At 45.4% G+C, this 22,710-nt stretch overlaps 5 non-coding genes across 5 annotated transcripts; all 5 read right to left on the reverse strand.

The window, feature by feature from the left end:
• Positions 1 to 1,964: 1,964 nt before the first annotated feature.
• Positions 1,965 to 2,046, reverse strand: trnas-aga (transfer RNA serine (anticodon AGA)). Its single transcript has one exon. It is a non-coding gene; the product is annotated as a tRNA-Ser (tRNA).
• Positions 2,047 to 6,067: 4,021 nt separating this feature from the next.
• trnas-aga (transfer RNA serine (anticodon AGA)) lies at positions 6,068 to 6,149 on the reverse strand. Its single transcript has one exon. It is a non-coding gene; the product is annotated as a tRNA-Ser (tRNA).
• A 6,145-nt stretch (positions 6,150 to 12,294) lies between these two features.
• Positions 12,295 to 12,376, reverse strand: trnas-aga (transfer RNA serine (anticodon AGA)). The gene has a single exon. It is a non-coding gene; the product is annotated as a tRNA-Ser (tRNA).
• A 4,022-nt stretch (positions 12,377 to 16,398) lies between these two features.
• trnas-aga (transfer RNA serine (anticodon AGA)) lies at positions 16,399 to 16,480 on the reverse strand. Its single transcript has one exon. It is a non-coding gene; the product is annotated as a tRNA-Ser (tRNA).
• A 4,022-nt stretch (positions 16,481 to 20,502) lies between these two features.
• On the reverse strand, positions 20,503 to 20,584 carry trnas-aga (transfer RNA serine (anticodon AGA)). The gene has a single exon. It is a non-coding gene; the product is annotated as a tRNA-Ser (tRNA).
• Positions 20,585 to 22,710: the final 2,126 nt, after the last annotated feature.

Consider the following 22,710-nt stretch of genomic DNA (forward strand, 5'->3'; position numbering starts at 1 on the left):
CGAACCTGCGCGGGGAAACCCCAAAGGATTTCTAGTCCATCGTCTTAACCACTCGGCCACGAGTACCCGGACGGTGGTTTGGACCCACGCAGCTTCTCATTTGCTTCGAAATCGGTGCCTCTGCTGTGAACACTCTGGCACATAATCACATGGGTTCATGTGGAATAATTCCAATTGCAAACATTTTCGTGTCTGTCTCTGTGGCCCAATGGGCCAGCGCGTTCGGCTGTTAACTGAAAGGTTGGTGGTTTGAGCCCACCCAGAGACGTGAGTAATTTTTGCAAACTCATCTATTGTTTAAAAATGGAGTCTTTGATTCCGTGAAATGAACAGTGGTGAGCATACTGCTGCTGCCTTCCTGTTTCCAATGGGAACAATCGCTTCATCGATCAGTCTTCTGCCAGGCAGCATGGATATTCTACATCCCTTATACCAATACTCCAAGTGCAGCGTTCTTGCATTAAAATCCAGCAGGAAAATCGGCCACAGTGGATAATCCATTCTGAAAACCCTTTTCTACACTTTCCTCAGGTTTACACATACATGGATTAGAATGGAAAGCTTGCAATTATTACAATTGCCAGAGAACTGCAGCTTCCTTGCATCGCTCTGCACCCTGATCACATGACAACAACCAACCAATCACATAGAGCGGCGCGAGAACACCCCCATTGAATGTGTCCAAACAGGGCCTGAGGATTGAACTGCTCTGTCACATGCAGTTCCATTACGTTGGAGGACTCAGCTGTGAGCGGATGACTTGTTGCTGTCGCTAGCGCCACGGCCGAGAAGCGAGCAGCCCCTGCAATCTCTTGTTTTCAGCCAAATTCTAGAGGTTTGAATTTCTAATGACAAAATCTTTGACGCTAACTGATTTGGTTGCTGTATTTGAATGCGGTTTAGTGCCTCTCACGGGCCTTGTGATTTTCTTTTTGCGTACGGTTTGCAGTGTGTGATCGCTTAACATTTTGCGACTGAAATTAAATGCAATATCTGATTCAAATTGTTGCTTCATATGGCGTTCGGTCAAATTGAGGAAATTCGACACTACGAACGGGATTCAAGTCGCCTTTTCTCTTGTGTGCTGCTTTTGTCCCTTTGTATGGCCGCGTGCCTCAGGGAATGTGGTTGGAGAATAAATCTTTGGCTGCATTGTTTTTCCTGCTGGTTGTCCATCCAGCTAATCATAGTTTTCTGTGGTGAAATGAATTCAGCAGACGCTACGAAGGAAGAACATATAAATTCTTTCATGGCATGACTGGGCGGATTCTGAGAGGTTGTTTACCCTGGCTGTGGAGCCCGAACTAGGGGTCAAAGTTTCAGAATAAGGGGCCGGCCATTTAAGATTGAGATGAGGAGAAATTGCTTCATTGTAAGGGTTGTGTATCTTTGGAGTTTTCTAACGCAGAGGGCTGTGATGGTTCAGTCGTTGAGTACATTCCTAACTGAGATGGATATGTACATTACGGAAATCAAGGTATATGGGGCTAGGTCGGTAATTTTCAGTTGAGGTAGAGGATCAGCCATGATCTTATTGAATGGCGGAGCATGATCGAGGGCCGCATGGCCAAATCCTGCTCCTATTTCTTATGATCTAATGTACCGATTTAGGCCGGCGGTGTTGAGAACTGTGGCTCGTCTGTCTTAGTTCTTTAAATAAGCATCGCAGTAGGAAGCAGCATCAACTGGAAGATGGCTGCGCGGAAGACGTGCATTTTCTTCAATGGGTTGCAAAATAAAATATTTTCGACGGTTAAAATTGCTTTGACGGTTTCAAGAGCGTTAAATAACGTAGTATTCTCCTTTGGCTTCAGCCTCTCGTAATGTCATAATGGGGTGAAGTGCTTGTTATACTTTCTGCTTGAAACTTTGTTTGATTGTCGCTTTGAATCTCGGAAGAGGAACCGAAAGGCAGCAGTTCAAATTAAGTAAAAACCGATCATTTGGGACGACGTCTTCGGAGCCGTAGGCGGCAGGATTCGAACCTGCGCGGGGAAACCCCAATGGATTTCTAGTCCATCGCCTTAACCACTCGGCCACGACTACCCTGACGGTGGTTTGGACCCACGCAGCTTCTCATTTGCTTCGAAATCTGTGCCTCTGCTGTGAACACTCTGGCACATAATCACATGGGTTCATGTGGAATAATTCCAATAGCAAACATTTTCATGTGTGGCGCAATGGGCCAGCGCGTTCGGCTGTTAATTGAAAGGTTGGTGGTTCGAGCCCACCCAGAGACGTGAGTAACTTCTAATTTTTGCAAACTCATCTATTGTTTAAAAATGGAGTCTTTGATTCCGTGAAATGAACAGTGGTGAGCATACTGCTGCTGCCTTCCTGTTTCCAATGGGAACAATCGCTTCATCGATCAGTCTTCTGCCAGGCAGCATGGATATTCTACATCCCTTATACCAATACTCCAAGTGCAGCGTTCTTGCATTAAAATCCAGCAGGAAAATCGGCCACAGTGGATAATCCATTCTGAAAACCCTTTTCTACACTTTCCTCAGGTTTACACATACATGGATTAGAATGGAAAGCTTGCAACTATTACAATTGCCAGAGAACTGCAGCTTCCTTGCATCGCTCTGCACCCTGATCACATGACAACAACCAACCAATCACATAGAGCGGCGCCAGAACACCCCCATTGAATGTGTCCAATCAGGGCCTGAGGATTGAACTGCTCTGTCACATGGAGTTCCAGTACGTTGGAGGACTCAGCTGTGAGCGGATGACTTGTTGCTGTCGCTAGCGCCGCGGCCGAGAAGCGAGCAGCCCCTGCAATCTCTTGTTTTCAGCAAGGAAGCTGCAGTTCTCTGGCAATTGTAATAGTTGCAAGCTTTCCATTCTAATCCATGTATGTGCAAACCTGAGGAAAGTGCAGAAAAGGGTTTTCAGAATGGATTATCCACTGTGGCCGATTTTCCTGCTGGATTTTAATGCCAGAACGCGAGAGGTATGAATTTCTAATGACAAAATCTTTGACGCTAACTGATTTGGTTGCTGTATTTGAATGCGGTTTAGTGCCTCGCACGGGCCTTGTGATTTTCTTTTTGCGTACGGTTTGCAGTGTGTGATCGCTTAACATTTTGCGACTGAAGTTAAATGCAATATCTGATTCAAATTGTTGCTTCATATGGCGTTCGGTCAAATTGAGGAAATTCGACACTGCGAACGGGATTCAAATCGCCTTTTCTCTTGTGTGCTGCTTTTGTCCCTTTGTATGGCCGCGTGCCTCAGGGAATGTGGTTGGAGAATAAATCTTTGGCTGCATTGTTTTTCCTGCTGGTTGTCCATCCAGCTAAACATAGTTTTCTGTGGTGAAATGAATTCAGCAGACGCTACGAAGGAAGAACATATAAATTCTTTCATGGCTTGACTGGGCGGATTCTGAGAGGTTGTTTACCCTGGCTGTGGAGCCCGAACTAGAGGTCAAAGTTTCAGAATAAGGGGCCGGCCATTTAAGATTGAGATGAGGAGAAATTGCTTCATTGTAAGGGTTGTGTATCTTTGGAGTTTTCTAACGCAGAGGGCTGTGGTGGTTCAGTCGTTGAGTACATTCCTAACTGAGATGGATATGTACATTACGGAAATCAAGGTATATGGGGCTAGGTCGGTAATTTTCAGTTGAGGTAGAGGATCAGCCATGATCTTATTGAATGGCGGAGCATGATCGAGGGCCGCATGGCCAAATCCTGCTCCTATTTCTTATGATCTAATATACCGATTTAGGCCGGCGGTGTTGAGAACTGTGGCTCGTCTGCCTTAGTTCATTAAATAAGCATCGCAGTAGGAAGCAGCATCAACTGGAAGATGGCTGCGCGGAAGACGTGCATTTTCTTCAATGGGTTGCAAAATAAAATATTTTCGACGGTTAAAATTGCTTTGACGGTTTCAAGAGCGTTAAATAACGTAGTATTCTCCTTTGGCTTTGGCCTCTCGTAATGTCATAATGGGGTGAAGTGCTTGTTATACTTTCTGCTTGAAACTTTGTTTGATTGTCGCTTTGAATCTCGGCAGAGGAACCGAAAGGCAGCAGTTCAAATTAAATAAAAACTGATCATTTGGGACGACGTCCTCGGTGCCGTAGTCGGCAAGATTCGAACCTGCGCGGGGAAACCCCAAAGGATTTCTAGTCCATCGTCTTAACCACTCGGCCACGACTACCCGGACGGTGGTTTGGACCCAAGCAAACTCTCATTTGCTTCGAAATCGGTGCCTCTGCTGTGAACACTCTGGCACATAATCACATGGGTTCATGTGGAATAATTCCAATTGCAAACATTTTCGTGTGTGGCGCAATGGGCCAGCGCGTTCGGCTGTTAATTGAAAGGTTGGTGGTTCGAGCCCACCCAGAGACGTGAGTAACTTCTAATTTTTGCAAACTCATCTATTGTTTAAAAATGGAGTCTTTGATTCCGTGAAATGAACAGTGGTGAGCATACTGCTGCTGCCTTCCTGTTTCCAATGGGAACAATCGCTTCATCGATCAGTCTTCTGCCAGGCAGCATGGATATTCTACATCCCTTATACCAATACTCCAAGTGCAGCGTTCTTGCATTAAAATCCAGCAGGAAAATCGGCCACAGTGGATAATCCATTCTGAAAACCCTTTTCTACACTTTCCTCAGGTTTACACATACATGGATTAGAATGGAAAGCTTGCAATTATTACAATTGCCAGAGAACTGCAGCTTCCTTGCATCGCTCTGCACCCTGATCACATGACAACAACCAACCAATCACATAGAGCGGCGCGAGAACACCCCCATTGAATGTGTCCAAACAGGGCCTGAGGATTGAACTGCTCTGTCACATGCAGTTCCATTACGTTGGAGGACTCAGCTGTGAGCGGATGACTTGTTGCTGTCGCTAGCGCCACGGCCGAGAAGCGAGCAGCCCCTGCAATCTCTTGTTTTCAGCCAAATTCTAGAGGTTTGAATTTCTAATGACAAAATCTTTGACGCTAACTGATTTGGTTGCTGTATTTGAATGCGGTTTAGTGCCTCGCACGGGCCTTGTGATTTTCTTTTTGCGTACGGTTTGCAGTGTGTGATCGCTTAACATTTTGCGACTGAAATTAAATGCAATATCTGATTCAAATTGTTGCTTCATATGGCGTTCGGTCAAATTGAGGAAATTCGACACTACGAACGGGATTCAAGTCGCCTTTTCTCTTGTGTGCTGCTTTTGTCCCTTTGTATGGCCGCGTGCCTCAGGGAATGTGGTTGGAGAATAAATCTTTGGCTGCATTGTTTTTCCTGCTGGTTGTCCATCCAGCTAATCATAGTTTTCTGTGGTGAAATGAATTCAGCAGACGCTACGAAGGAAGAACATATAAATTCTTTCATGGCATGACTGGGCGGATTCTGAGAGGTTGTTTACCCTGGCTGTGGAGCCCGAACTAGGGGTCAAAGTTTCAGAATAAGGGGCCGGCCATTTAAGATTGAGATGAGGAGAAATTGCTTCATTGTAAGGGTTGTGTATCTTTGGAGTTTTCTAACGCAGAGGGCTGTGATGGTTCAGTCGTTGAGTACATTCCTAACTGAGATGGATATGTACATTACGGAAATCAAGGTATATGGGGCTAGGTCGGTAATTTTCAGTTGAGGTAGAGGATCAGCCATGATCTTATTGAATGGCGGAGCATGATCGAGGGCCGCATGGCCAAATCCTGCTCCTATTTCTTATGATCTAATGTACCGATTTAGGCCGGCGGTGTTGAGAACTGTGGCTCGTCTGTCTTAGTTCTTTAAATAAGCATCGCAGTAGGAAGCAGCATCAACTGGAAGATGGCTGCGCGGAAGACGTGCATTTTCTTCAATGGGTTGCAAAATAAAATATTTTCGACGGTTAAAATTGCTTTGACGGTTTCAAGAGCGTTAAATAACGTAGTATTCTCCTTTGGCTTCAGCCTCTCGTAATGTCATAATGGGGTGAAGTGCTTGTTATACTTTCTGCTTGAAACTTTGTTTGATTGTCGCTTTGAATCTCGGAAGAGGAACCGAAAGGCAGCAGTTCAAATTAAGTAAAAACCGATCATTTGGGACGACGTCTTCGGAGCCGTAGTCGGCAGGATTCGAACCTGCGCGGGGAAACCCCAATGGATTTCTAGTCCATCGCCTTAACCACTCGGCCACGACTACCCTGACGGTGGTTTGGACCCACGCAGCTTCTCATTTGCTTCGAAATCGGTGCCTCTGCTGTGAACACTCTGGCACATAATCACATGGGTTCATGTGGAATAATTCCAATTGCAAACATTTTCGTGTGTGGCGCAATGGGCCAGCGCGTTAGGCTGTTAATTGAAAGGTTGGTGGTTCGAGCCCACCCAGAGACGTGAGTAACTTCTAATTTTTGCAAACTCATCTATTGTTTAAAAATGGAGTCTTTGATTCCGTGAAATGAACAGTGGTGAGCATACTGCTGCTGCCTTCCTGTTTCCAATGGGAACAATCGCTTCATCGATCAGTCTTCTGCCAGGCAGCATGGATATTCTACATCCCTTATACCAATACTCCAAGTGCAGCGTTCTTGCATTAAAATCCAGCAGGAAAATCGGCCACAGTGGATAATCCATTCTGAAAACCCTTTTCTACACTTTCCTCAGGTTTACACATACATGGATTAGAATGGAAAGCTTGCAACTATTACAATTGCCAGAGAACTGCAGCTTCCTTGCATCGCTCTGCACCCTGATCACATGACAACAACCAACCAATCACATAGAGCGGCGCCAGAACACCCCCATTGAATGTGTCCAATCAGGGCCTGAGGATTGAACTGCTCTGTCACATGCAGTTCCAGTACGTTGGAGGACTCAGCTGTGAGCGGATGACTTGTTGCTGTCGCTAGCGCTGCGGCCGAGAAGCGAGCAGCCCCTGCAATCTCTTGTTTTCAGCAAGGAAGCTGCAGTTCTCTGGCAATTGTAATAGTTGCAAGCTTTCCATTCTAATCCATGTATGTGCAAACCTGAGGAAAGTGCAGAAAAGGGTTTTCAGAATGGATTATCCACTGTGGCCGATTTTCCTGCTGGATTTTAATGCCAGAACGCGAGAGGTATGAATTTCTAATGACAAAATCTTTGACGCTAACTGATTTGGTTGCTGTATTTGAATGCGGTTTAGTGCCTCGCACGGGCCTTGTGATTTTCTTTTTGCGTACGGTTTGCAGTGTGTGATCGCTTAACATTTTGCGACTGAAGTTAAATGCAATATCTGATTCAAATTGTTGCTTCATATGGCGTTCGGTCAAATTCAGGAAATTCGACACTGCGAACGGGATTCAAATCGCCTTTTCTCTTGTGTGCTGCTTTTGTCCCTTTGTATGGCCGCGTGCCTCAGGGAATGTGGTTGGAGAATAAATCTTTGGCTGCATTGTTTTTCCTGCTGGTTGTCCATCCAGCTAAACATAGTTTTCTGTGGTGAAATGAATTCAGCAGATGCTACGAAGGAAGAACATATAAATTATTTCATGGCTTGACTGGGCGGATTCTGAGAGGTTGTTTACCCTGGCTGTGGAGCCCGAACTAGAGGTCAAAGTTTCAGAATAAGGGGCCGGCCATTTAAGATTGAGATGAGGAGAAATTGCTTCATTGTAAGGGTTGTGTATCTTTGGAGTTTTCTAACGCAGAGGGCTGTGGTGGTTCAGTCGTTGAGTACATTCCTAACTGAGATGGATATGTACATTACGGAAATCAAGGTATATGGGGCCAGGTCGGTAATTTTCAGTTGAGGTAGAGGATCAGCCATGATCTTATTGAATGGCGGAGCATGATCGAGGGCCGCATGGCCAAATCCTGCTCCTATTTCTTATGATCTAATGTACCGATTTAGGCCGGCGGTGTTGAGAACTGTGGCTCGTCTGCCTTAGTTCATTAAATAAGCATCGCAGTAGGAAGCAGCATCAACTGGAAGATGGCTGCGCGGAAGACGTGCATTTTCTTCAATGGGTTGCAAAATAAAATATTTTCGACGGTTAAAATTGCTTTGACGGTTTCAAGAGCGTTAAATAACGTAGTATTCTCCTTTGGCTTTGGCCTCTCGTAATGTCATAATGGGGTGAAGTGCTTGTTATACTTTCTGCTTGAAACTTTGTTTGATTGTCGCTTTGAATCTCGGCAGAGGAACCGAAAGGCAGCAGTTCAAATTAAATAAAAACTGATCATTTGGGACGACGTCCTCGGTGCCGTAGTCGGCAAGATTCGAACCTGCGCGGGGAAACCCCAAAGGATTTCTAGTCCATCGTCTTAACCACTCGGCCACGACTACCCGGACGGTGGTTTGGACCCACGCAGCTTCTCATTTGCTTCGAAATCGGTGCCTCTGCTGTGAACACTCTGGCACATAATCACATGGGTTCATGTGGAATAATTCCAATTGCAAACATTTTCGTGTGTGGCGCAATGGGCCAGCGCGTTCGGCTGTTAATTGAAAGGTTGGTGGTTCGAGCCCACCCAGAGACGTGAGTAACTTCTAATTTTTGCAAACTCATCTATTGTTTAAAAATGGAGTCTTTGATTCCGTGAAATGAACAGTGGTGAGCATACTGCTGCTGCCTTCCTGTTTCCAATGGGAACAATCGCTTCATCGATCAGTCTTCTGCCAGGCAGCATGGATATTCTACATCCCTTATACCAATACTCCAAGTGCAGCGTTCTTGCATTAAAATCCAGCAGGAAAATCGGCCACAGTGGATAATCCATTCTGAAAACCCTTTTCTACACTTTCCTCAGGTTTACACATACATGGATTAGAATGGAAAGCTTGCAACTATTACAATTGCCAGAGAACTGCAGCTTCCTTGCATCGCTCTGCACCCTGATCACATGACAACAACCAACCAATCACATAGAGCGGCGCCAGAACACCCCCATTGAATGTGTCCAATCAGGGCCTGAGGATTGAACTGCTCTGTCACATGCAGTTCCAGTATGTTGGAGGACTCAGCTGTGAGCGGATGACTTGTTGCTGTCGCTAGCGCCGCGGCCGAGAAGCGAGCAGCCCCTGCAATCTCTTGTTTTCAGCAAGGAAGCTGCAGTTCTCTGGCAATTGTAATAGTTGCAAGCTTTCCATTCTAATCCATGTATGTGCAAACCTGAGGAAAGTGCAGAAAAGGGTTTTCAGAATGGATTATCCACTGTGGCCGATTTTCCTGCTGGATTTTAATGCCAGAACGCGAGAGGTATGAATTTCTAATGACAAAATCTTTGACGCTAACTGATTTGGTTGCTGTATTTGAATGCGGTTTAGTGCCTCGCACGGGCCTTGTGATTTTCTTTTTGCGTACGGTTTGCAGTGTGTGATCGCTTAACATTTTGCGACTGAAGTTAAATGCAATATCTGATTCAAATTGTTGCTTCATGTGGCGTTCGGTCAAATTGAGGAAATTCGACACTGCGAACGGGATTCAAATCGCCTTTTCTCTTGTGTGCTGCTTTTGTCCCTTTGTATGGCCGCGTGCCTCAGGGAATGTGGTTGGAGAATAAATCTTTGGCTGCATTGTTTTTCCTGCTGGTTGTCCATCCAGCTAAACATAGTTTTCTGTGGTGAAATGAATTCAGCAGACGCTACGAAGGAAGAACATATAAATTCTTTCATGGCTTGACTGGGCGGATTCTGAGAGGTTGTTTACCCTGGCTGTGGAGCCCGAACTAGAGGTCAAAGTTTCAGAATAAGGGGCCGGCCATTTAAGATTGAGATGAGGAGAAATTGCTTCATTGTAAGGGTTGTGTATCTTTGGAGTTTTCTAACGCAGAGGGCTGTGGTGGTTCAGTCGTTGAGTACATTCCTAACTGAGATGGATATGTACATTACGGAAATCAAGGTATATGGGGCTAGGTCGGTAATTTTCAGTTGAGGTAGAGGATCAGCCATGATCTTATTGAATGGCGGAGCATGATCGAGGGCCGCATGCCCAAATCCTGCTCCTATTTCTTATGATCTAATGTACCGATTTAGGCCGGCGGTGTTGAGAACTGTGGCTCGTCTGCCTTAGTTCATTAAATAAGCATCGCAGTAGGAAGCAGCATCAACTGGAAGATGTCTGCACGGAAGACGTGCATTTTCTTCAATGGGTTGCAAAATAAAATATTTTCGACGGTTAAAATTGCTTTGACGGTTTCAAGAGCGTTAAATAACTTAGTATTCTCCTTTGGCTTTGGCCTCTCGTAATGTCATAATGGGGTGAAGTGCTTGTTATACTTTCTGCTTGAAACTTTGTTTGATTGTAGCTTTGAATCTCGGCAGAGGAACCGAAAGGCAGCAGTTCAAATTAAGTAAAAACTGATCATTTGGGACGACGTCCTCGGTGCCGTAGTCGGCAAAATTCGGACCTGCGCGGGGAAACCCCAAAGGATTTCTAGTCCATCGTCTTAACCACTCGGCCACGACTGCCCGGATGGTGGTTTGGACCCACGCAGCTTCTCATTTGCTTCGAAATCGGTGCCTCTGCTATGAACACTCTGGCACATAATCACATGGGTTCATGTGGAATAATTCCAATTGCAAACATTTTCGTGTCTGTCTCTGTGGCCCAATGGGCCAGCGCGTTCGGCTGTTAACTGAAAGGTTGGTGGTTCGAGCCCACCCAGAGATGTGAGTAATTTTTGCAAACTCATCTATTGTTTAAAAATGGAGTCTTTGATTCCGTGAAATGAACAGTGGTGAGCATACTGCTGCTGCCTTCCTGTTTCCAATGGGAACAATCGCTTCATCGATCAGTCTTCTGCCAGGCAGCATGGATATTCTACATCCCTTATACCAATACTCCAAGTGCAGCGTTCTTGCATTAAAATCCAGCAGGAAAATCGGCCACATTGGATAATCCATTCTGAAAACCCTTTCTACACTTTCCTCAGATTTACACATACATGGATTAGAATGGAAAGCTTGCAACTATTAAAATTGCCAGAGAACTGCAGCTTCCTTGCATCGCTCTGCACCCTGATCACATGACAACAACCAACCAATCACATAGAGCGGCGCGAGAACACCCCCATTGAATGTGTCCAATCAGGGCCTGAGGATTGAACTGCTCTGTCACATGCAGTTCCAGTACGTTGGAGGACTCAGCTGTGAGCGGATGACTTGTTGCTGTCGCTAGCGCCGCGGCCGAGAAGCGAGCAGCCCCTGCAATCTCTTGTTTTAAGCCAAATTCTAGAGGTTTGAATTTCTAATGACAAAATCTTTGACGCTAACTGATTTGGTAGCTGTATTTGAATGCGGTTTAGTGCCTCGCACGGGCCTTGTGATTTTCTTTTTGCGTACGGTTTGCAGTGTGTGATCGCTTAACATTTTGCGACTGAAATTAAATGCAATATCTGATTCAAATTGTTGCTTCATATGGCGTTCGGTCAAATTGAGGAAATTCGACACTACGAACGGGATTCAAGTCGCCTTTTCTCTTGTGTGCTGCTTTTGTCCCTTTGTATGGCCGCGTGCCTCAGGGAATGTGGTTGGAGAATAAATCTTTGGCTGCATTGTTTTTCCTGCTGGTTGTCCATCCAGCTAATCATAGTTTTCTGTGGTGAAATGAATTCAGCAGACGCTACGAAGGAAGAACATATAAATTCTTTCATGGCATGACTGGGCGGATTCTGAGAGGTTGTTTACCCTGGCTGTGGAGCCCGAACTAGGGGTCAAAGTTTCAGAATAAGGGGTCGGCCATTTAAGATTGAGATGAGGAGAAATTGCTTCATTGTAAGGGTTGTGTATCTTTGGAGTTTTCTAACGCAGAGAGCTGTGATGGTTCAGTCGTTGAGTACATTCCTAACTGAGATGGATATGTGCATTACGGAAATCAAGGTATATGGGGCTAGGTCGGTAATTTTCATTTGAGGTAGAGGATCAGCCATGATCTTATTGAATGGCGGAGCATGATCGAGGGCCGCATGGCCAAATCCTGCTCCTATTTCTTATGATCTAATGTACCGATTTAGGCCGGCGGTGTTGAGAACTGTTGCTCGTCTGGCTTAGTTCTTTAAATAAGCATCGCAGTAGGAAGCAGCATCAACTGGAAGATGGCTGCGCGGAAGACGTGCATTTTCTTCAATGGGTTGCAAAATAAAATATTTTCGACGGTTAAAATTGTTTTGACGGTTTCAAGAGCGTTAAATAACGTAGTATTCTCCTTTGGCTTCAGCCTCTCGTAATGTCATAATGGGGTGAAGTGCTTGTTATACTTTCTGCTTGAAACTTTGTTTGATTGCCGCTTTGAATCTCGGAAGAGGAACCGAAAGGCAGCAGTTCAAATTAAGTAAAAAGCGATCATTTGGGACGACGTCCTCGGTGCCGTAGTCGGCAGGATTCGAACCTGCGCGGGGAAACCCCAATGGATTTCTAGTCCATCGCCTTAACCACTCGGCCACGACTACCCTGACGGTGGTTTGGACCCACGCAGCTTCTCATTTGCTTCGAAATCGGTGCCTCTGCTGTGAACACTGTGGCACATAATCACATGGGTTCATGTGGAATAATTCCAATTGCAAACATTTTCGTGTGTGGCGCAATGGGCCAGCGCGTTCGGCTGTTAATTGAAAGGTTGGTGGTTCGAGCCCACCCAGAGACATGAGTAACTTCTAATTTTTGCAAACTCATCTATTGTTTAAAAATGGAATCTTTGATTCCGTGAAATGAACAGTGGTGAGCATACTGCTGCTGCCTTCCTGTTTCCAATGGGAACAATCGCTTCATCGATCAGTCTTCTGCCAGGCAGCATGGATATTCTACATCCCTTATATCAATACTCCAAGTGCAGCGTTCTTGCATTAAAATCCAGCAGGAAAATCGGCCACAGTGGATAATCCATTCTGAAAACCCTTTTCTACACTTTCCTCAGGTTTACACATACATGGATTAGAATGGAAAGCTTGCAACTATTACAATTGCCAGAGAACTGCAGCTTCCTTGCATCGCTCTGCACCCTGATCACATGACAACAACCAACCAATCACATAGAGCGGCGCCAGAACACCCCCATTGAATGTGTCCAATCAGGGCCTGAGGATTGAACTGCTCTGTCACATGCAGTTCCAGTACGTTGGAGGACTCAGCTGTGAGCGGATGACTTGTTGCTGTCGCTAGCGCCGCGGCCGAGAAGCGAGCAGCCCCTGCAATCTCTTGTTTTCAGCAAGGAAACTGCAGTTCTCTGGCAATTGTAATAGTTGCAAGCTTTCCATTCTAATCCATGTATGTGCAAACCTGAGGAAAGTGCAGAAAAGGGTTTTCAGAATGGATTATCCACTGTGGCCGATTTTCCTGCTGGATTTTAATGCCAGAACGCGAGAGGTATGAATTTCTAATGACAAAATCTTTGACGCTAACTGATTTGGTTGCTGTATTTGAATGCGGTTTAGTGCCTCGCACGGGCCTTGTGATTTTCTTTTTGCGTACGGTTTGCAGTGTGTGATCGCTTAACATTTTGCGACTGAAGTTAAATGCAATATCTGATTCAAATTGTTGCTTCATGTGGCTTTCGGTCAAATTGAGGAAATTCGACACTGCGAACGGGATTCAAATCGCCTTTTCTCTTGTGTGCTGCTTTTGTCCCTTTGTATGGCCGCGTGCCTCAGGGAATGTGGTTGGAGATTAAATCTTTGGCTGCATTGTTTTTCCTGCTGGTTGTCCATCCAGCTAAACATAGTTTTCTGTGGTGAAATGAATTCAGCAGACGCTACGAAGGAAGAACATATAAATTCTTTCATGGCTTGACTGGGAGGATTCTGAGAGGTTGTTTACCCTGGCTGTGGAGCCCGAACTAGAGGTCAAAGTTTCAGAATAAGGGGCCGGCCATTTAAGATTGAGATGAGGAGAAATTGCTTCATTGTAAGGGTTGTGTATCTTTGGAGTTTTCTAACGCAGAGGGCTGTGGTGGTTCAGTCGTTGAGTACATTCCTAACTGAGATGGATATGTACATTACGGAAATCAAGGTATATGGGGATAGGTCGGTAATTTTCAGTTGAGGTAGAGGATCAGCCATGATCTTATTGAATGGCGGAGCATGATCGAGGGCCGCATGGCCAAATCCTGCTCCTATTTCTTATGATCTAATGTACCGATTTAGGCCGGCGGTGTTGAGAACTGTGGCTCGTCTGCCTTAGTTCATTAAATAAGCATCGCAGTAGGAAGCAGCATCAACTGGAAGATGGCTGCGCGGAAGACGTGCATTTTCTTCAATGGGTTGCAAAATAAAATATTTTCGACGGTTAAAATTGCTTTGACGGTTTCAAGAGCGTTAAATAACGTAGTATTCTCCTTTGGCTTTGGCCTCTCGTAATGTCATAATGGGGTGAAGTGCTTGTTATACTTTCTGCTTGAAACTTTGTTTGATTGTCGCTTTGAATCTCGGCAGAGGAACCGAAAGGCAGCAGTTCAAATTAAGTAAAAACTGATCATTTGGGACGACGTTCTCGGTGCCGTAGTCGGCAAGATTCGAACCTGCGCGGGGAAACCCCAAAGGATTTCTAGTCCATCGTCTTAACCACTCGGCCACGACTACCCAGACGGTGGTTTGGACCCACGCAGCTTCTCATTTGCTTCGAAATCGGTGCCTCTGCTGTGAACACTCTGGCACATAATCACATGGGTTCATGTGGAATAATTCCAATTGCAAACATTTTCGTGTCTGTCTCTGTGGCCCAATGGGCCAGCGCGTTCGGCTGTTAACTGAAAAGTTGGTGGTTCGAGCCCACCCAGAGACGTGAGTAATTTTTGCAAACTCATCTATTGTTTAAAAATGGAGTCTTTGATTCCGTGAAATGAACAGTGGTGAGCATACTGCTGCTGCCTTCCTGTTTCCAATGGGAACAATCGCTTCATCGATCAGTCTTCTGCCAGGCAGCATGGATATTCTACATCCCTTATACCAATACTCCAAGTGCAGCGTTCTTGCATTAAAATCCAGCAGGAAAATCGGCCACAGTGGATAATCCATTCTGAAAACCCTTTTCTACACTTTCCTCAGGTTTACACATACATGGATTAGAATGGAAAGCTTGCAATTATTACAATTGCCAGAGAACTGCAGCTTCCTTGCATCGCTCTGCACCCTGATCACATGACAACAACCAACCAATCACATAGAGCGGCGCGAGAACACCCCCATTGAATGTGTCCAAACAGGGCCTGAGGATTGAACTGCTCTGTCACATGCAGTTCCAGTACGTTGGAGGACTCAGCTGTGAGCGGATGACTTGTTGCTGTCGCTAGCGCCGCGGCCGAGAAGCGAGCAGCCCCTGCAATCTCTTGTTTTCAGCCAAATTCTAGAGGTTTGAATTTCTAATGACAAAATCTTTGACGCTAACTGATTTGGTTGCTGTATTTGAATGCGGTTTAGTGCCTCGCACGGGCCTTGTGATTTTCTTTTTGCGTACGGTTTGCAGTGTGTGATCGCTTAACATTTTGCGACTGAAATTAAATGCAATATCTGATTCAAATTGTTGCTTCATATGGCGTTCGGTCAAATTGAGGAAATTCGACACTACGAACGGGATTCAAGTCGCCTTTTCTCTTGTGTGCTGCTTTTGTCCCTTTGTATGGGCGCGTGCCTCAGGGAATGTGGTTGGAGAATAAATCTTTGGCTGCATTGTTTTTCCTGCTGGTTGTCCATCCAGCTAATCATAGTTTTCTGTGGTGAAATGAATTCAGCAGATGCTACGAAGGAAGAACATATAAATTCTTTCATGGCATGACTGGGCGGATTCTGAGAGGTTGTTTACCCTGGCTGTGGAGCCTGAACTAGGGGTCAAAGTTTCAGAATAAGGGGCCGGCCATTTAAGATTGAGATGAGGAGAAATTGCTTCATTGTAAGGGTTGTGTATCTTTGGAGTTTTCTAACGCAGAGGGCTGTGATGGTTCAGTCGTTGAGTACATTCTTAACTGAGATGGATATGTACATTACGGAAATCAAGGTATATGGGGCTAGGTCGGTAATTTTCAGTTGAGGTAGAGGATCAGCCATGATCTTATTGAATGGCGGAGCATGATCGAGGGCCGCATGGCCAAATCCTGCTCCTATTTCTTATGATCTAATGTACCGATTTAGGCCGGCGGTGTTGAGAACTGTGGCTCGTCTGGCTTAGTTCTTTAAATAAGCATCGCAGTAGGAAGCAGCATCAACTGGAAGATGGCTGCGCGGAAGACGTGCATTTTCTTCAATGGGTTGCAAAATAAAATATTTTCGACGGTTAAAATTGCTTTGACGGTTTCAAGAGCGTTAAATAACGTAGTATTCTCCTTTGGCTTCAGCCTCTCGTAATGTCATAATGGGGTGAAGTGCTTGTTATACTTTCTGCTTGAAACTTTGTTTGATTGTCACTTTGAATCTCGGAAGAGGAACCGAAAGGCAGCAGTTCAAATTAAGTAAAAACCAATCATTTGGGACGACGTCTTCGGAGCCGTAGTCGGCAGGATTCGAACCTGCGCGGGGAAACCCCAATGGATTTCTAGTCCATCGCCTTAACCACTCGGCCACGACTACCCTGACGGTGGTTTGGACCCACGCAGCTTCTCATTTGCTTCGAAATCGGTGCCTCTGCTGTGAACACTCTGGCACATAATCACATGGGTTCATGTGGAATAATTCCAATTGCAAACATTTTCGTGTGTGGCGCAATGGGCCAGCGCGTTCGGCTGTTAATTGAAAGGTTGGTGGTTCGAGCCCACCCAGAGACGTGAGTAACTTCTAATTTTTGCATACTCATCTATTGTTTAAAAATGGAGTCTTTGATTCCGTGAAATGAACAGTGGTGAGCATACTGCTGCTGCCTTCCTGTTTCCAATGGGAACAATCGCTTCATCGATCAGTCTTCTGCCAGGCAGCATGGATATTCTACATCCCTTATACCAATACTCCAAGTGCAGCGTTCTTGCATTAAAATCCAGCAGGAAAATCGGCCACAGTGGATAATCCATTCTGAAAACCCTTTTCTACACTTTCCTCAGGTTTACACATACATGGATTAGAATGGAAAGCTTGCAACTATTACAATTGCCAGAGAACTGCAGCTTCCTTGCATCGCTCTGCACCCTGATCACATGACAACAACCAACCAATCACATAGAGCGGCGCCAGAACACCCCCATTGAATGTGTCCAATCAGGGCCTGAGGATTGAACTGCTCTGTCACATGCAGTTCCAGTACGTTGGAGGACTCAGCTGTGAGCGGATGACTTGTTGCTGTCGCTAGCGCCGCGGCCGAGAAGCGAGCAGCCCCTGCAATCTCTTGTTTTCAGCAAGGAAGCTGCAGTTCTCTGGCAATTGTAATAGTTGCAAGCTTTCCATTCTAATCCATGTATGTGCAAACCTGAGGAAAGTGCAGAAAAGGGTTTTCAGAATGGATTATCCACTGTGGCCGATTTTCCTGCTGGATTTTAATGCCAGAACGCGAGAAGTATGAATTTCTAATGACAAAATCTTTGATGCTAACTGATTTGGTTGCTGTATTTGAATGCGGTTTAGTGCCTCGCACGGGCCTTGTGATTTTCTTTTTGCGTACGGTTTGCAGTGTGTGATCGCTTAACATTTTGCGACTGAAGTTAAATGCAATATCTGATTCAAATTGTTGCTTCATATGGCGTTCGGTCAAATTGAGGAAATTCGACACTGCGAACGGGATTCAAATCGCCTTTTCTCTTGTGTGCTGCTTTTGTCCCTTTGTATGGCCGCGTGCCTCAGGGAATGTGGTTGGAGAATAAATCTTTGGCTGCATTGTTTTTCCTGCTGGTTGTCCATCCAGCTAAACATAGTTTTCTGTGGTGAAATGGATTCAGCAGACGCTACGAAGGAAGAACATATAAATTCTTTCATGGCTTGACTGGGCGGATTCTGAGAGGTTGTTTACCCTGGCTGTGGAGCACGAACTACAGGTCAAAGTTTCAGAATAAGGGGCCGGCCATTTAAGATTGAGATGAGGAGAAATTGCTTCATTGTAAGGGTTGTGTATTTTTGGAGTTTTCTAACGCAGAGGGCTGTGGTGGTTCAGTCGTTGAGTACATTCCTAACTGAGATGGATATGTACATTACGGAAATCAAGGTATATGGGGCTAGGTCGGTAATTTTCAGTTGAGGTAGAGGATCAGCCATGATCTTATTGAATGGCGGAGCATGATCGAGGGCCGCATGGCCAAATCCTGCTCCTATTTCTTATGATCTAATGTACCGATTTAGGCCGGCGGTGTTGAGAACTGTGGCTCGTCTGCCTTAGTTCATTAAATAAGCATCGCAGTAGGAAGCAGCATCAACTGGAAGATGGCTGCGGGGAAGACGTGCATTTTCTTCAATGGGTTGCAAAATAAAATATTTTCGACGGTTAAAATTGCTTTGACGGTTTCAAGAGCGTTAAATAACTTAGTATTCTCCTTTGGCTTTGGCCTCTCGTAATGTCATAATGGGGTGAAGTGCTTGTTATACTTTCTGCTTGAAACTTTGTTTGATTGTAGCTTTGAATCTCGGCAGAGGAACCGAAAGGCAGCAGTTCAAATTAAGTAAAAACTGATCATTTGGGACGACGTCCTCGGTGCCGTAGTCGGCAAGATTCGGACCTGCGCGGGGAAACCTCAAAGGATTTCTAGTCCATCGTCTTAACCACTCGGCCACGACTGCCCGGACGGTGGTTTGGACCCACGCAGCTTCTCATTTGCTTCGAAATCGGTGCCTCTGCTATGAACACTCTGGCACATAATCACATGGGTTCATGTGGAATAATTCCAATTGCAAACATTTTCGTGTCTGTCTCTGTGGCCCAATGGGCCAGCGCGTTCGGCTGTTAACTGAAAGGTTGGTGGTTCGAGCCCACCCAGAGACGTGAGTAATTTTTGCAAACTCATCTATTGTTTAAAAATGGAGTCTTTGATTCCGTGAAATGAACAGTGGTGAGCATACTGCTGCTGCCTTCCTGTTTCCAATGGGAACAATCGCTTCATCGATCAGTCTTCTGCCAGGCAGCATGGATATTCTACATCCCTTATACCAATACTCCAAGTGCAGCGTTCTTGCATTAAAATCCAGCAGGAAAATCGGCCACAGTGGATAATCCATTCTGAAAACCCTTTTCTACACTTTCCTCAGGTTTACACATACATGGATTAGAATGGAAAGCTTGCAACTATTACAATTGCCAGAGAACTGCAGCTTCCTTGCACCGCTCTGCACCCTGATCACATGACAACAACCAACCAATCACATAGAGCGGCGCGAGAACACCCCCATTGAATGTGTCCAATCAGGGACTGAGGATTGAACTGCTCTGTCACATGCAGTTCCAGTACGTTGGAGGACTCAGCTGTGAGCGGATGACTTGTTGCTGTCGCTAGCGCCGCGGCCGAGAAGCGAGCAGCCCCTGCAATCTCTTGTTTTCAGCCAAATTCTAGAGGTTTGAATTTCTAATGACAAAATATTTGACGCTAACTGATTTGGTTGCTGTATTTGAATGCGGTTTAGAGCCTCGCACGGGCCTTGTGATTTTCTTTTTGCGTACGGTTTGCAGTGTGTGATCGCTTAACATTTTGCGACTGAAATTAAATGCAATATCTGATTCAAATTGTTGCTTCATATGGCGTTCGGTCAAATTGAGGAAATTCGACACTACCAACGGGATTCATATCGCCTTTTCTCTTGTGTGCTGCTTTTGTCCCTTTGTATGGCCGTGTGCCTCAGGGAATGTGGTTGGAGAATAAATCTTTGGCTGCATTGTTTTTCCTGCTGGTTGTCCATCCAGCTAATCATAGTTTTCTGTGGTGAAATGAATTCAGCAGACGCTACGAAGGAAGAACATATAAATTCTTTCATGGTATGACTGGGCGGATTCTGAGAGGTTGTTTACCCTGGCTGTGGAGCCCGAACTAGGGGTCAAACTTTCAGAATAAGGGGCCGGCCATTTAAGATTGAGATGAGGAGAAATTGCTTCATTGTAAGGGTTGTGTATCTTTGGAGTTTTCTAACGCAGAGGGCTGTGATGGTTCAGTCGTTGAGTACATTCCTAACTGAGATGGATATGTACATTACGGAAATCAAGGTATATGGGGCTAGGTCGGTAATTTTCAGTTGAGGTAGAGGATCAGCCATGATCTTATTGAATGGCGGAGCATGATCGAGGGCCGCATGGCCAAATCCTGCTCCTATTTCTTATGATCTAATGTACCGATTTAGGCCGGCGGTGTTGAGAACTGTGGCTCGTCTGGCTTAGTTCATTAAATAAGCATCGCAGTAGGAAGCAGCATCAACTGGAAGATGGCTGCGCGGAAGACGTGCATTTTCTTCAATGGGTTGCAAAATAAAATATTTTCGACGGTTAAAATTGCTTTGACGGTTTCAAGAGCGTTAAATAACGTAGTATTCTCCTTTGGCTTAGGCCTCTCGTAATGTCATAATGGGGTGAAGTGCTTGTTATACTTTCTGCTTGAAACTTTGTTTGATTGTAGCTTTGAATCTCGGCAGAGGAACCGAAAGGCAGCAGTTCAGATTATGTAAAAAGCGATCATTTGGGACGACGTCCTCGGTGCCGTAGTCGGCAGGATTCGAACCTGCGCGGGGAAACCCCAATGGATTTCTAGTCCATCGCCTTAACCACTCGGCCACGACTACCCGGACGGTGGTTTGGACCCACGCAGCTTCTCATTTGCTTCGAAATCGGTGCCTCTGCTGTGAACACTCTGGCGCATAATCACATGGGTTCATGTGGAATAATTCCAATTGCAAACATTTTCGTGTCTGTATCTGTGGCGCAATGGGCCAGCGCGTTCTGGCTGTTAATTGAAAGGTTGGTGGTTCGAGCCCACCCGAAGACGTGAGTAACTTTTAATTTTTGCAAACTCATCTATTGTTTAAAAATGGAGTCTTTGATTCCGTGAAATGAACAGTGGTGAGCATACTGCTGCTGCCTTCCTGTTTCCAATGGGAACAATCGCTTCATCGATCAGTCTTCTGCCAGGCAGCATGGATATTCTACATCCCTTATACCAATACTCCAAGTGCAGCGTTCTTGCATTAAAATCCAGCAGGAAAATCGGCCACAGTGGATAATCCATTCTGAAAACCCTTTCTACACTTTCCTCAGATTTACACATACATGGATTAGAATGGAAAGCTTGCAACTATTAAAATTGCCAGAGAACTGCAGCTTCCTTGCATCGCTCTGCACCCTGATCACATGACAACAAACAACCAATCACATTGAGCGGCGCGAGAACACCCCCATTGAATGTGTCCAATCAGGGCCTGAGGATTGAACTGCTCTGTCACATGCAGTTCCAGTACGTTGGAGGACTCAGCTGTGAGCGGATGACTTGTTGCTGTCGCGAGCGCCGCGGCAGATAAGCGAGCAGCCCCTGCAATCTCTTGTTTTCAGCCAAATGTTAGAGGTATGAATTTCTAATGACAAAATCTTTGACGCTAACTGATTTGGTTGTTGTATTTGAATGCGGTTTAGTGCCTCGCACGGGCCTTGTGATTTTCTTTTTGCGTACGGTTTGCAGTGTGTGATCGCTTAACATTTTGCGACTGAAATTAAATGCAATATCTGATTCAAATTGTTGCTTCATATGGCGTTCGGTCAAATTGAGGAAATTCGACACTACAAACGGGATTCAAATCGCCTTTTCTCTTGTGTGCTGCTTTTGTCCCTTTGTATGGCCGCGTGCCTCACGGAATGTGGTTGGAGAATAAATCTTTGGCTGCATTGTTTTTCCTGCTGGTTGTCCATCCAGCTAAACATAGTTTTCTGTGGTGAAATGAATTCAGCAGACGCTACGAAGGAAGAACATATAAATTCTTTCATGGCTTGACTGGGCGGATTCTGAGAGGTTGTTTACCCTGGCTGTGGAGCCCGAACTAGGGGTCAAAGTTTCAGAATAAGGGGCCGGCCATTTAAGATTGAGATGAGCAGAAATTGCTTCATTGTAAGGGTTGCGTATCTTTGGAGTTTTCTAAAGCAGAGGGCTGTGGTGGTTCAGTCGTTGAGTACATTCCTAACTGAGATGGATATGTACATTACGGAAATCAAGGTATATGGGGCTAGGTCGGTAATTTTCAGTTGAGGTAGAGGATCAGCCATGATCTTATTGAATGGCGGAGCATGATCGAGGGCCGCATGGCCAAATCCTGCTCCTATTTCTTATGATCTAATGTACCGATTTAGGCCGGCGGTGTTGAGAACTGTGGCTCGCCTGCCTTAGTTCATTAAATAAGCATCGCAGTAGGTAGCAGCATCAACTGGAAGATGGCTGCGCGGAAGACGTGCATTTTCTTCAATGGGTTGCAAAATAAAATATTTTCGACGGTTAAAATTGCTTTGACGGTTTCAAGAGCGTTAAATAACGTAGTATTCTCCTTTGGCTTAGGCCTACTCGTAATGTCATAATGGGGTGAAGTGCTTGTTATACTTTCTGCTTGAAAATTTGTTTGATTGTAGCTTTGAATCTCGGCAGAGGAACCGAAAGGCAGCAGTTCAAATTAAGTAAAAACCGATCATTTGGGACGACATCCTCGGTGACGTAGTCGGCAGGATACGAACCTGCGCGTGGAAACACCCAATGGATTTCTAGTCCATCGCCTTAACCACTCGGCCACGACTACCCTGACAGTGGTTTGGACCCACGCAGCTTCTCATTTGCATCGAAATCGGTGCCTCTGCTGTGAACACTCTGGCACATAATCACATGGGTTCATGTGGAATAATTCCAATTGCAAAAATTTTCGTGTGTGGCGCAATG

Source organism: Somniosus microcephalus, unplaced genomic scaffold (assembly GCF_052327205.1).
Source record: "Somniosus microcephalus isolate GS21.2 unplaced genomic scaffold, FLI_Smic_1.0 unresolved_chr9, whole genome shotgun sequence".
Taxonomy (NCBI): Eukaryota; Metazoa; Chordata; class Chondrichthyes; order Squaliformes; family Somniosidae; genus Somniosus; species Somniosus microcephalus.